Here is a 13,238-nt window from a genome sequence, read left to right on the forward strand (position 1 = left end):
CCTGTTAATTCATCCTCACACCAAACAAGTGCACGGAAACCCAGCAATGTTCCAACTACACGTATGGACTGTATACAAATGTGTTTAAACAAGAGAGGATATTCTGCCAGGGCGCAAAAGCAGTCACGCTTTGCCTTACGCTACTCAACTCGTGAACTTGTACCTGACACAAGTGGCACAGTTTCAAAATTATGCAGCAAAGAAAGGTTTTACAGCCAGAGAGGCTTCACAGCCTCAAGTGGCAGACTATTTGTGTTACCTGCCAAAACAAACATTTAAAAGGTTCAACGATATCAACATATCTTGCCGCTTTAGTTCTGTAATCACCATGAGAACGGGTGTCAAGTTGACAAGATCTCCAGAGTTACTGGCCTTACTACGAAAGCATTCCGATTGAGGACCAAAAGCGAAGTTCCACTTCCAGCTTGGGATCTGAATATAGTGTTACAACACCTCACGAAAGTGAGGTTTATGAACCTTTGGAATCGACAACTTTGAATTTCTCTCACAGAAAACACTTTTTCTGCTATCTCTAGCCACGCAGCAAGAATGTCTGAAATTCACGCCTAGATTACGAGAGGATACAGTTTGATGACAATCATAACACAGCACTCGACTAAGATGGGATTTCATCGCTAAAAATCAACTGCCAGGTCAACCAGACAGGTTATTCCACATCCCGGCGCTTATCCTCTATTCTCGATCACAAGATACACAAGACTTATCACTGTGTCCAGTAAGAGCCAAAGTTTATTTACTTAATTTATCCAAAACAAGGAGAAGATTTCTCAAACGCTTATTCATCCCCTTATCGCCTACAAATCAAACAGAAGTGTCAATGGACCACAATATCTATTTGGATAAGGACTGTCATTCTCCGCGGCCTACAAGGCAGCAGGTTTGACTCCACCAACAGCATCAAATCCACATGAGATCAGGGCATTGGCCTCCACCCTCAGCCTCTTCACGCAACTGTTCCTTGAACACGATTATGGAAGGATGCTATTGGAAATCTAACATGGTATTTGCTAATCACTACCTGAGAGACATCACTACAGAAGATGTCTCTGGCATTCACCATTTCGACCACTGGTCCTCGCCAGCAACTGACAGTTCCTCGTGAGGGCTTAAATATTACCCTCACAAGATTAATATGTATTATATACATACTTATCTAGCTTATAACTCTAATGGAGTTTTAGGGCTATGTATATATGTTCAGCTTAAGTTATTCAGCCTTAAGCTTATACTATGATATCTTCAGTTTCAGTGCCTCTATCAGAGTCACTTATATATATATATATATATATGTATTGTTCAATATATTTATAATGTAATTCCCTTTAATGGCATTATGTAACCAATGGTTTTTAATACAACAAACATCCTAAGTCTAAGCCTTCATGAAGTTCCCGAGGGGGGATATTACAGTATATCTATACAAAATCACTAATTATAAATCCAAAGTATTCTGTTACTCCCACCTCCGTGTCCGTAGGATGCTACAAGCAAAAGAGCATGAGTCAGGATAAGGAAAAATATGTAATTTTTAGAGTAAAATTGATATTTTATACTTATCCTGACTCATGAGGTTAGCCCTCCCATCCTCCCCACATAACACTTTTGGATTTCCCTGTAAGTTCAAGTGTTGGGCTCAAGCAAAATCAGGAGAGAGTGGAGCACATGGCCAGAGGGTGGCTTACACCTTTCCCCGCCAGGGGAAACAAAGGGGAGCAACTCGTGGTGAGTACCAATTAGTGATTTTATTTTGAAGGGAGCTTCAAATAAGGAGATACAAGTGTTCCACTATGTTCGCAAGAAGAAGAAGACAAGCAAAAGAGCATGAGTCAGGATAAGTATAAAATATCAATTTTACTCTAAAAATTACATTTCACAAACATGGTTGAAGATCATTATGCATTATCACATACTGACATGGTATGATTGCATATTGATTGTTTCTGAATCAATGAATTAATTTTCTACAGTTTATTCTTTTTTTTTTTAAGATGACCCAGTATTATATGCATATGACTCTTATGAAGACAGGGAGGGAGTCTGATGACCCTCGTATTCGGGAGCCTATGGCAATCCCTGCATATCTAAGTAGTTTCCAGCTCAGTTCGGACTTGTGGTTTAAATATGATAGCTAACTATGGGGAGAAAACAACTAGTCCATTTTGACTAGCCTCAGACTAACAAACTAATGGCCCTTACTAAGTTCAGTATGTGCCCCATGCCACAATAAGGTGAATATTTGGGAACATTTTGGCTCTATTCTTCTAGCCCAAGACTGTTTAGTGTTAAAAGCACCAAGGCTAATAAAGTTTCACATGCATTTGGGCAAGTATCTTTTGATTGTTGTGTAGTATCCCTGAATACAGCTTGAATTTCTCTACAATGACAGCTTATCTGTGCTCAGTCACTCATGACAAGGTTCAGTGGACGTGCCTGACAACTAAGTCCTGTGGAAATTCCAGGACAGAATATGTCATCAGCACTCTGTTTGAAGACTGAAATTGGTGGTAATTGTGTGTGACCTGACTGTTTCTGTACTTTCAGCAAGCGTACAGGGCTAATGTAAAATACCGGTAGTCATAATAAGTCGTAAATCACTGACTCCCCCATGACACTCCAGTATAACGTATTATGATCCCGATGACTTGTCGGTTTTAGAACTGATCTGAAATGGTAACAATGTAATGCATCAGTTCATTGTGAGACAATTTTTTTATTAAAACATACATATTAATACAATCTTGTTAAACCATATAGTGCATAAAATGCACATTTTGAAGTGTCCAAATGATGAAGCTTACAAGCCAAGTGACCTGTGAAGATACAGGTTAGAACTTGTCTTCAGTAACCCATTCTTGTCGTAAGAGGCAAAAACAAACTTTCAAGCCAAGTGGGTCCTGTTGGAATATTCACCACACAACATGCTGTGTAATGTCAATCTAAGCTCTGTTCAACATGGGACATGTTCAAATCGCTTTCAGTGTAAAGATGGTGAGGTGAATAAAAGCCAAGTAAAATTTATGTGCAACAGTAGGACAAAAAACATTGGAATTAAAACTGCATCCCTTTAATGGACCTACTGTCATTTTATTCATGGCACATCTAACTCCCAGATGCAAGGCTGAGACCTTTCGACTCTGGAGTTGCAGGTGAATAAATTTTCAGTGTCCTAAGCAATACTGTGTTTGCAGGACTGAGGACCAATTACCATATGTATTTCATGCAACTCTTGTGAGTGGTTGAAATTAAGCATTAAAGTTAGGGGTTCTTTTCATTATCCCAGTGTTATTGAGTTCAAGATTTAGTAGGGATCATAGATTCAAATTCAGTAGCAGCAAGTCGAACGACCCAAGGACCTGTCAAGATGAAGTATAATCTTTGATGAAGCATGTAATCCCTCCGTGTTAGCAGGTATTGATGGCAGTGAAACCTCAGTGATGCTTATGACTTCAGTTGCTGGTACTAATGTCAGGAAGTTGGTGGGAATGCAGGCAATTTAGCCAGCTCTGTTCTTATCAAGGACCATATACAAACATGACATCGTGTTAAACAAAGTTAAAGTAGAAAGTCTTCAAAGAATTTTGATGAATCGGAATACAACTTGATTCAATTACATGAGACTCTTACGTATGGGAGAAATACATATTTAGCATATAAAAAAAACAATTTGTACTTGAATCTCACCAAAGAGGGGATAAAAAAGTCAGCTTGTCTGTCTGTAATCATATCCTATCTATGAAACTAAGTTGTATTCAGTCATGCGGTTTATGAACTGGTGCCTTTTGATATTTATGGGCATTTTTGCATTATATTTTTCCAGTTTCTATGTTAACAAATTTGACTTTGTCTTATTCATTGTCTGTTCATAGTGGTGTGTTTGTCTGGACCATGACTAATAGGTATTCTTTCATAAATATGTGCACACACAAAGGTCAGGTTGTCAACGTGTGCCTTTTCATATCTAGGGATTTTTAGTATGTCTCTAATTTCTCTGTTTCCATTGCAACAAGTTATTTAAGAGGAATGTTCTTTACCAGAGCACATCTCCAAAACAATCTGTTGTCTTCAGTACATATAGTAATCAAATTGTAGACCGGTTCCTTTAATCCTTGACCGAATTTCGAATATTGTGAATTCCGCTGACTTCTATCTTTGTGAAAAAGAACCTGTCAAACAAATACTAGGTTCCAAATCCCAATTCCATGTATAGATTTGATGCCAATGAAACCTCCTCTTTTACACAGACAGCCAGATAAGATAGGTATTCTCATCAAGATGGACAGTTCACTTTTGTAGGACTCGCTGAACAAAATCTGATGATTTGGTTTTTTTTAGTTTGTGAGAGCCAGAAAGATTTGCCATCTTCTGATGACACTTGTTCATTACTGCAGTGGTGGACCCTTTAGGCAGCCATTTTCAGAGTTTTGACTGTGTCTAGACTTTAGACATAATTAACACAGAACCAAATTTTGCACCAAACAGCCTTTGATGTTGTTTTGCCACCTGTTAGTTACTGTCATGTGATGGTTCTGAGGTAGCCTGCTGTGAAGCTGGCCCGTATATCAGGATATGATGTTTGTGTTCTAGAGGCTCAACATTTAGGGACTGAACTCTTGACAACTTCTGACTACAAATTCATGAAACATACTCTAGCTGATTGTGTTCAGTTTTCGATTTCGTTGCCATGGAGATCGCTTTGTCTGTACATTTTGGCTCTATACACACGCGCTGAATGCGGTGTCTTACTAAAAATGCAACCATAAAGCACAATATTTATGTAATAGTTACCATGGTACCTGCAATAGAGACTTTGTGATCCAAATTGTAGGTTGCTTTCACTGCTTGGTTTGGGTGAATTTAGTATTAAGTCCATATCTTAAAAATTTAGCTTTGAGGTCATATTTTGTGTTTAGGTTTGAATTCATCTAAAATTTAGTTTTGAGTCATGTTTTGTGTTTAGGTTTGAATTCATCTAAAATTTAGTTTTGAGGTCATGTTTTGTGTTTAGGTTTGAATTCATTTATAATTTAGCATTGAGGTCATATTTTGTGTTTAGGTTTGAATTCATTTAAAATTTAGCTTTGAGGTCATATTTTGTGTTTAGGTTTGAATTCATCTAAACTTTAGTTTTGAGGTCATGTTTTGTGTTTAGGTTTGAATTCATCTAAAATTTAGCACTGAGGTCATGTTTTGAATATAGCTATGAGGTCTTAGTTTGAATTAGCTTTTGAGTTCATTTAAAATGTGGCTTTGAGGTCTTATTTTGAAAATAGCTTTGTCATCATAGTTTGTATTTTGTCTTGAATGTTTCTTTAGGTTGTTTAATATCATAAGTTGTGTAATGTTTGTGTTAGTCATGAGACTTTAGAGTTATGCTTCAAAGAAGTTTAATATTGTCTTGTTCATCAAAGTAAGTTTAAGATGTTGTACTCATGATTTATGATGTTCTGAGTCATTGAAAGTGAGCAAGAGCCACAGCAATTTGTCCAGCCATAAGAACCAATGACTCACAGATGTCCATTGTTCTCGGCACAAATGTCTTATGCTTCACTGGGGTGAATCTGCAGTACACTTAAAGCAAAATGTTTATGATAGACACTGTTTCCAAATGTCTTCAAAGAATTTTAATCAGCTGTAGATGATGTTTGGACAAAAGTTTGTATGTAATCTTCATGGAATTTTATTGCACATTAATGGGGTGTACTTGGTTTACTGTTGGAATGTGCAGGGGTCAATTTGTTATTCAGACTGAAGAATACATAGGTTGAAATTTGATCGTGACTAAGTTTTGCAGTTTGACTCATCATCAGATTTGCACTTACTACACTCCATGAAATGTGAAGGTTGATTAACCAGATGCTCTCAAATAGACTGTCTGGGTTACCATTGGTCTTCAGTAACCCAACCCGTGAAGATCCGGGTTAGAATTGATCTTCAGTAACCCATACTTGCCATAAGAGGCAACTAAGAAGATCGGGTCGTCAGGCTCAATAACTGGGTTGATCATGCTGTTGATCACTGGATTGTCTGGTGCAGACTCGATTATTTACTGCCGCCATATAGCTGGAATATTGCTGAGTGCGGCGTAAAACTAAACTCACTCACTTGCCTGTCATCGGAGGTGACTCGCCATATAGCTGGAATATTGCTGAGTGCGGTGTTAAACAAGAAACCAACCGTAAGAGGCGACGAATGGGATTGGAAAGTCAGGCTTGCTGACTCATGGAATCTCATTTGCATAGAACGATGCTCAAGATGCCAATCACTGGATTGTCTAGTCCAGACTCAATTATTTACAGGCCGCTGCCATACAACTGGGATATCGTAACATATGTTATATTTGGGATTACACTTCTTAGTAATATTGCTGTGTGCAGCGTTATACAACAAACAAACAAATCAAGTAGACTGCTCTCGACACAGACAAATCATGTGGTTTGTAAATTAGTAACAGCTGTTTATCCTGCCAAAAAGTGAAACAAATTATTTAATCAAAAATTGGAAATGCATATCAAATGAACAAATTGAATCTTACACCATAGCACAATTTATCAGCACATCTGGTTTGATATTGCATCTGAACATCACTTCTATATTACAGTATTGATCAATCATGGTGTTGCCAGTTTGTCATCCTGACCCTAAGGAATAAATTAAATAGGAGTCCAACTCAAGTCTAGAATATATTTGGCTAGGCTAGATATTGTCTCCGCTCTTGGCCAGAGATAATATTGTTCAGGGTCTCCTTTCACAAGACACTAAGGATGATCTTAAATCACTATGGTAACCTTAGTGCAGTGTTAAAGAATGGGAGTTAAGGTTAACTTTAGTAAAGGTTGCTTCATGAAAGGAGCCCCTGGTCTCCATTTGGATTTTTTATTTAGATCTATATTCTTAAATAGGACAACATTATTTCTGGAACTGAACATCAATCTACATTTGTCCTCCTTTGACATTTGTTGAGAGTTACTGCCACATATTGCAGGATGAAAGTATGAAAGTGCTAGGTTCACAGAAGCCAGATTATTTAATTGTTGTATTTGTTAGTTTCTAATGGCCTTATTTTCTGGTGATTTCAGTCGCGGTCCGTCAGAAGCTGATGATCTTATTGCCAAGAAGGGTTTCAAGTATACAGGCACATATCGTTGGAACAGTGACAAAAAATAATCACACATTCCTAGAGAAGGCTGCTCATTTTTCTTTCACTGTGTCACTTTGGGATTCTGTCACTGTCCACAATTAAAAAATCCTTTTCTTCATTTGAAAAGTTATGAAAACTGGTCTTTCTGTTTACTGATAGTGTTCAGAATGATATGCAAAAATATGTTATTATTGCATAGTATCAGTTAAGGGTTATCTCCTGCTGATGTTGTGAGGGTTTAATGATGTGAAGAGTAGTATCTACACATATATATGTAACTGTGAAAATATCTAGTTTTACAGATTATTAATATATTATATTGAAACAAGACAAGTAGAATAACAGTAGAAATATGTTATTAGAAACTAACAAGGTATATTTCTTGTCTTATTACTTGATGTAGATGTTTTTTGCATCCGAGGGATTTGTGATTGTAGATTCAACAAATTACTTTTTACGAGTGAACATTTCTTATTGGAGAGCAAATAGAAAATTGTCATGATTGGATAAGTTCTTGTTGAAATTAACTGTGAGAGTTTTATTGAAAGAGAGGGGATGTATCATTTTGTTGTATGAAATTTTAAAGTTTTCCAGGATATTTATGAAGCTGCTTATATTTTGTAATAGAACTGCTTTGAATATGTTGGGTATGATTCATTGTTTCATTCTTACAATCATATGTGGGGAGACATACATCTGGTTCTGTGTAGACTTGTTAATCCAGACTGTACTATTCCTGGGTGAAGTCTTTCATATTGACATAAATACATGTACTTACAAGTGATGAGTAATGTCCATCATGTATGTAGACAGTCTCTACAGAATTGTTAGGAAAGCAGGGTTGAGGTTTGAAAAGTCCAGGGTAAGAGGTTTGTTCATCCATACTGTACTATTCCTGGGTGAAGTCTTTCATATTGACATAAATACATGTACTTACAAGTAATGAGTAATGTCCATGATGTATGTAGACAGTCTCAACAGAATTGTTAGGAAAGCAGGGTTGAAGTTTGAAAGTTTCATAGTAACCGACTTGTGTTAAAGGAACAAGTTAGAAAGGTCTTGTTAATTCCGACATTACTATTCCTGTGTGAAAGCTCTGAGGTTAACATAAATGCATGTACTTAAGATAGTGATGAGTAATGTCATTATGTATGTAGACATTCTCAACAGTTGTTAGGAAAGCAGGGTTGAGGCGAGAAAAGTCCATACTTACAGGCTTGTGTTGAAGGAACATGTTTGAAAGGTCCAGAGTTATCGGCTTGTGTCAAGTGAACACCAAGCCATTCAGAAGCAATAATGTCATGCCATTACAATGTTCACAAGCAACAATAGTGGCAGTTTGTCATATTACTGTTGTATGTGTGTGGATGTTGTACTGTGAACACCTAGGGCAGGCTATCAATGTAGATCATAGAAATCATGGAAGTCACATTGAGCAAAAATGCAGAAAAACTCTAAAAAAAATACAGCAACGTTTTTCACGTCACTGGTGAGTTTTGAAATATACATGCATGGATTACTCACAAATTAGCACTCTTAACTTAGGATAGTAACAGCCCATGAATAAACACAAAACTTTGGGTTTGTGTGTTTAAATTAAAACTGTATTTCATCAAAAGTTTATGTTAGATTTTATCAATATAATATAATTTTCATATCAAAAATTGTTAATAATTCTTCCCATTCAGAACATTTCTGATTATTGTTCTTTTAAGCCCTATCAACACCACCACATGTACATGTGAACTGATCTCGTATGTCTTGTCTCTCATTTCTCACATTTAGTATGGGCAACTGTGTTGCAAAAGCTCAACTGTTCATTTACTAGTATGACATCTGTTTTTTATGTAAGCAAACTGTTATTGCAGTTATTTTCTGATTCAGTTGAGGATAAAATTGCACAAATATCCAAACGTTATTGTATTTCCCTGTTGGAATCTAAGATGACATTCACCTAAGACATGATATGCTCTGAATACATGTTACAAGATGCTGTGAACTCTCAAGTCAGTGTATGGATTTGCTCCGGCATATATAAAAGAAACGACAGTACTATATAAATCAGCTTGTTCTTTCTGATCAAAAGATGAACATCTGCTCTTCTCTGGTCCTCTTTGATATACAAGATTTGACTGATTATCCTGCATTCGAGATTAGAATACATATCACTATGTTAGACTTGGTCCCAGTTTTTACTTTGCCATAGAAGTCTTTACCTTTACCTCAAAATTAACTTTGGCCACATTAACCGTTTTGAGAATGCAACAAATGAAAATTCCACCTAGCTGTGACCAGTTCTAGATATATCTGGTTCTTTCATATGAAATATGTGTAGATTATCGGTTCATATCAGCCCTAAACATGTAACTGCATATGTCCTGTACCTTTATATCAAGTATGTGTTGCTTCTTTAGTCATATCAGTGGTAAAACTTGTAAAATCTTAATAGGATTATATCCATGCTTTGTATAGAACACAATACTGGAATGTCACAGTGATCAGTGTTTGGGTAATGGTGTGTTCATGATGGCATCACCCGGTTGTTCTTCCATGTCATTCCTCTTCCAGTTTCCTGTGCAATTTTGTTCTTCACTATCCCCCATAATAACTAGTGGTTGGTGTTGAGAAACTCTTGGTTAATACATATACAAGGTGCTCTTACTGCTACATATCAAATGTTGGCGGTGGGGGTAGTCTAATGGTTAAAGCGTACGCTCGTCACGCTGAAGACCAGGGTTCTATTGCCCACATGGGTACAATGTGTGAAGCCCATTTCTGTTGTCCCCTGCCGTGATGTTGCTGGAATATTTGTAAAAGTGGCTAAAACTAAACTCACACATCAAATGTTAGCTGATAATTGTTAATACCAAATATTATTTTCATTAATCATATACCCAAATGCATTTTATTTTATGACATTTTTTCCAGAAATATTTTCTTTACCACTTATTTTATATTTTACACATTACCTTTCTAGTTTTACTCAAATTATGGTTCATATATATCCATATATTTCTTGTGATACAGATGTATGTAAGCATACTTTCAGGGAAGAAAGTGGCTTTCTTGGCCTTGGGAGGCAAGTTTTGATCTAACAAAACATTAAATGTGTTTATAGTTTTTAGATTTTGAAAATAGTTTTACAGCTTCACGTCTTTAATGCAATGCTATTATCTACTGTTTACTATGCTATGTGCTGTCTTTATTGTTATATAATAACACTATTTTCTTTCTGTTCACATGTATAAAGTCAGGTATCAATAATCATCAAAACTGCTTTTACTATTCAGTACTTTGATAATCAACTGTGCATAATGAAGTTACTTTTGAATAAAATCTATTTTCTAGAGCAAATGTTTGTTCATTTTATCCATGTTAGTTTATGGTTTTGTAACAAACTCATGGGCTGCATATATATTTATAAATACTGGGTCAGAAGTGGTCATTGTCAGCACGGGTACTACAGATATGTACCCCAAGTATGTTTCTATATACAGAAATGTACTCTAAACAAAGTCAAAAATACCGAAATGTACCCAGTACCCTAAATCGCACACGAGTCCATATTCCTCATCCCGCAACTAAAACTGTATGTAGTAGTTCCTGTTCATGTGATTTTGACTGATGCTATATACATTGTGAAATATTCATCATTATGTATACTCCTTTCTTCCATAACACAGTGGAATGCATCTCATACAACAGTAGACAGTTCTGATCAAGAAAGGGGCGGTGGGGTAGTCTAGTGGTTAAAGCTTTCGCTCGTCACGCCGAAGGCCCAGGTTCGAGTCCCCACATGGGTACAATGTGTGAAGCCCATTTCTGGTGTCCCCCACCGTGATATTGCTGGAATATTGCTAAAAGCGGCGTAAAACCCAACTCGCTCACTCACTCAATCTGATCAAGGAAACAGTGCAATGCGAAAAGGCCTCATTGTAGGATACATTTTTTGTATTCTGATTTTGGGATGATATGTTTCTGAATACACAAATGAACCTTGAGTACATATCTGTAGTACAAATGCTGACAATGGCCCCTTCAGCAACACTGGGTGTAGGTTAACCCCAACATCTACTAACTTGACCTTTACAGGAAGGAAATAGTTGTATGCTAGGAGAGATATGCAGGTGTAACAGTGGAGTCATTTATACATGCAGAGTTTGAGTAGAGTAGAGTTTATTCATGTTGGGAAATATATGGGAATAGTTGCAGGTTGTTGACTGTCCATGAAGACAAGTATTAGTTCTGAATGAGAATTGTATGTCATCACATTCTAATCTCTTTGTATGAACTTTAGTGATTCATCACATTCTTGTGTTTAATTTTCATTCTGTCAGCCATTTCTGGTGTCACCTGCCATGATATTGCTGGAATATTGCTAAAAGCAGCATAAAACTCAAACTCACAAACTGTTATGTGACAACTATTTTCATGTCAACCGTTCTTTATGAAAAAGTCAATCAGGTAGAGAGCAACAAGCAGTCGATGAACATTTTATCAGTTAACCCTTTGAACAAAGGATGTTGTTTATACACCGTCACATTTTCATGTAAGTAAACCTACATAAACACTATGTTTTGACAAGTCCACTGTGCATAAAAGTGGTAAATCAGTCAACATGTTATCAGTTAATCTTTTGATCCATGTTTTTAAAACTCAACTAATAATCAACCTCTTATCGCACCTCCACGTGCATATTACATGACATGTAATACATTTGCTTCTTCAGACCTGAACTTACCCCATGCAACTTGTTTGAGTGGCATTTAGCAGTTGATGTGATGAACAAGGAGAGGGTTCTATGGATATACAACTTCTTTAATATAATATGAGCGATGTTTCGGTGTAGCTACTAACACTGTTATCAAGCTAATGATGTACAATACTCAATAATCCCATTATTCTCCTGTCTGTCATATCACTGGCTTCCTCCCAATAATACCCCCATAGCAAATCCTGTTTGTGTACATACTACTGATCAAATAAGTTAGAAAGTAGTGGTCCATGCTGTCCCAATATCGGACCACCTCTTCTTTCATTTCAGCAATATTTGTCAGATTTTTCTTATTGACACTTTCCTTCATAAGTCCCCAAACATTTTCTATTGGATTTAGGTCAGGGCTATAGCTTGGCCAATCTAATAATGTCATATTTTGGGTCCGAAACCAGGCCTGTGATACTTTGAACGATGTTTTGGGTCGTTGTCCTGCTGGAAAAAATTCCATAGAACACGTGAGCAGATGGAAGTAAATGTCCCTCGAGAATATCTGTGTACCGCTCACTGTTCATATTCCCTTCAAATACACAGAGGGTGTTGCCCCTAACACTGATATGCCACCCCACACGTTAAATTTCGGACTGTACTTTGGGTGCTGATACAAAAGTTTTTCGGTTTGCTTGGTCCAGAATTTCAGTGTATTAGGAAACAGCCACACAGAACTTTCATCTGAGAAAATCACATTGTCCCAGTTAAAATTTCTATGCTGTAAGCACCAGTTCAACCTTCGCTCCTAGTGTTTCCCCCAGGATTATGAAAGGGCAGGGTAGACTCAGAGAAAAAAGGGCACTTTAAAATTCAAAAGGGCATTCAGCAAACAAAAAAGGCACAACAATTAAGGGTTCAATAATTTACTGTGGATGACATAATTTGGGTCTGTTTGGCATGCTTTGATGCAAAGTTCATAAAATTATTCATCCATATTCTCCTCTTCTTTCGTGCCAAGAACTTGGCCACACACTTCCTCAAGTCAATGTCAGTAGAAGACTTAGCATTCATGCTGACCATAAGTAGCTTGGTGCAGTTATTTACTTTCAGCCTGTTCCTATGATCTGTCACAATGACAGGGCGCTGAATATAAAGGGCAGGGCGCTGCACCCTGCCAAATATGACGGGGGGAAACACTAGCTCCTTTTGTTCAGGTTTCATGATCGGTGATGGAATTCCTCGACTTTTCTGCCAACCCATTGCATGCAGCTCAGTTCTAATTGTCTCCTTACAGACAGCCACAGTTCCTCTATCAATCATATCCAGCCTTAAGTTTTCTAAACACCTTCGTTTGTTTTTAGAAACAAGAATACC

The 13,238-nt window shown here is 37.1% G+C and overlaps 1 protein-coding gene across 1 annotated transcript in view; it reads left to right on the forward strand.

The window, feature by feature from the left end:
- LOC124289919 (glucose-6-phosphate 1-dehydrogenase-like) overlaps positions 1-10,508 on the forward strand; it is a 50,387-nt gene extending 39,879 nt beyond the window's left edge. The window contains exon 12 of the mRNA XM_046726591.1: positions 7,098-10,508. The gene's annotated coding sequence lies outside the window, so the exon portion shown is untranslated. The remainder of the gene's footprint in view (positions 1-7,097) is intronic.
- The last annotated feature ends 2,730 nt before the right edge of the window (positions 10,509-13,238 follow it).

The sequence above is a fragment of the Haliotis rubra genome, unplaced genomic scaffold (genome assembly GCF_003918875.1).
Source record: "Haliotis rubra isolate DU_JTF1 unplaced genomic scaffold, ASM391887v1 Scf451, whole genome shotgun sequence".
Classification (NCBI taxonomy): Eukaryota; Metazoa; Mollusca; class Gastropoda; order Lepetellida; family Haliotidae; genus Haliotis; species Haliotis rubra.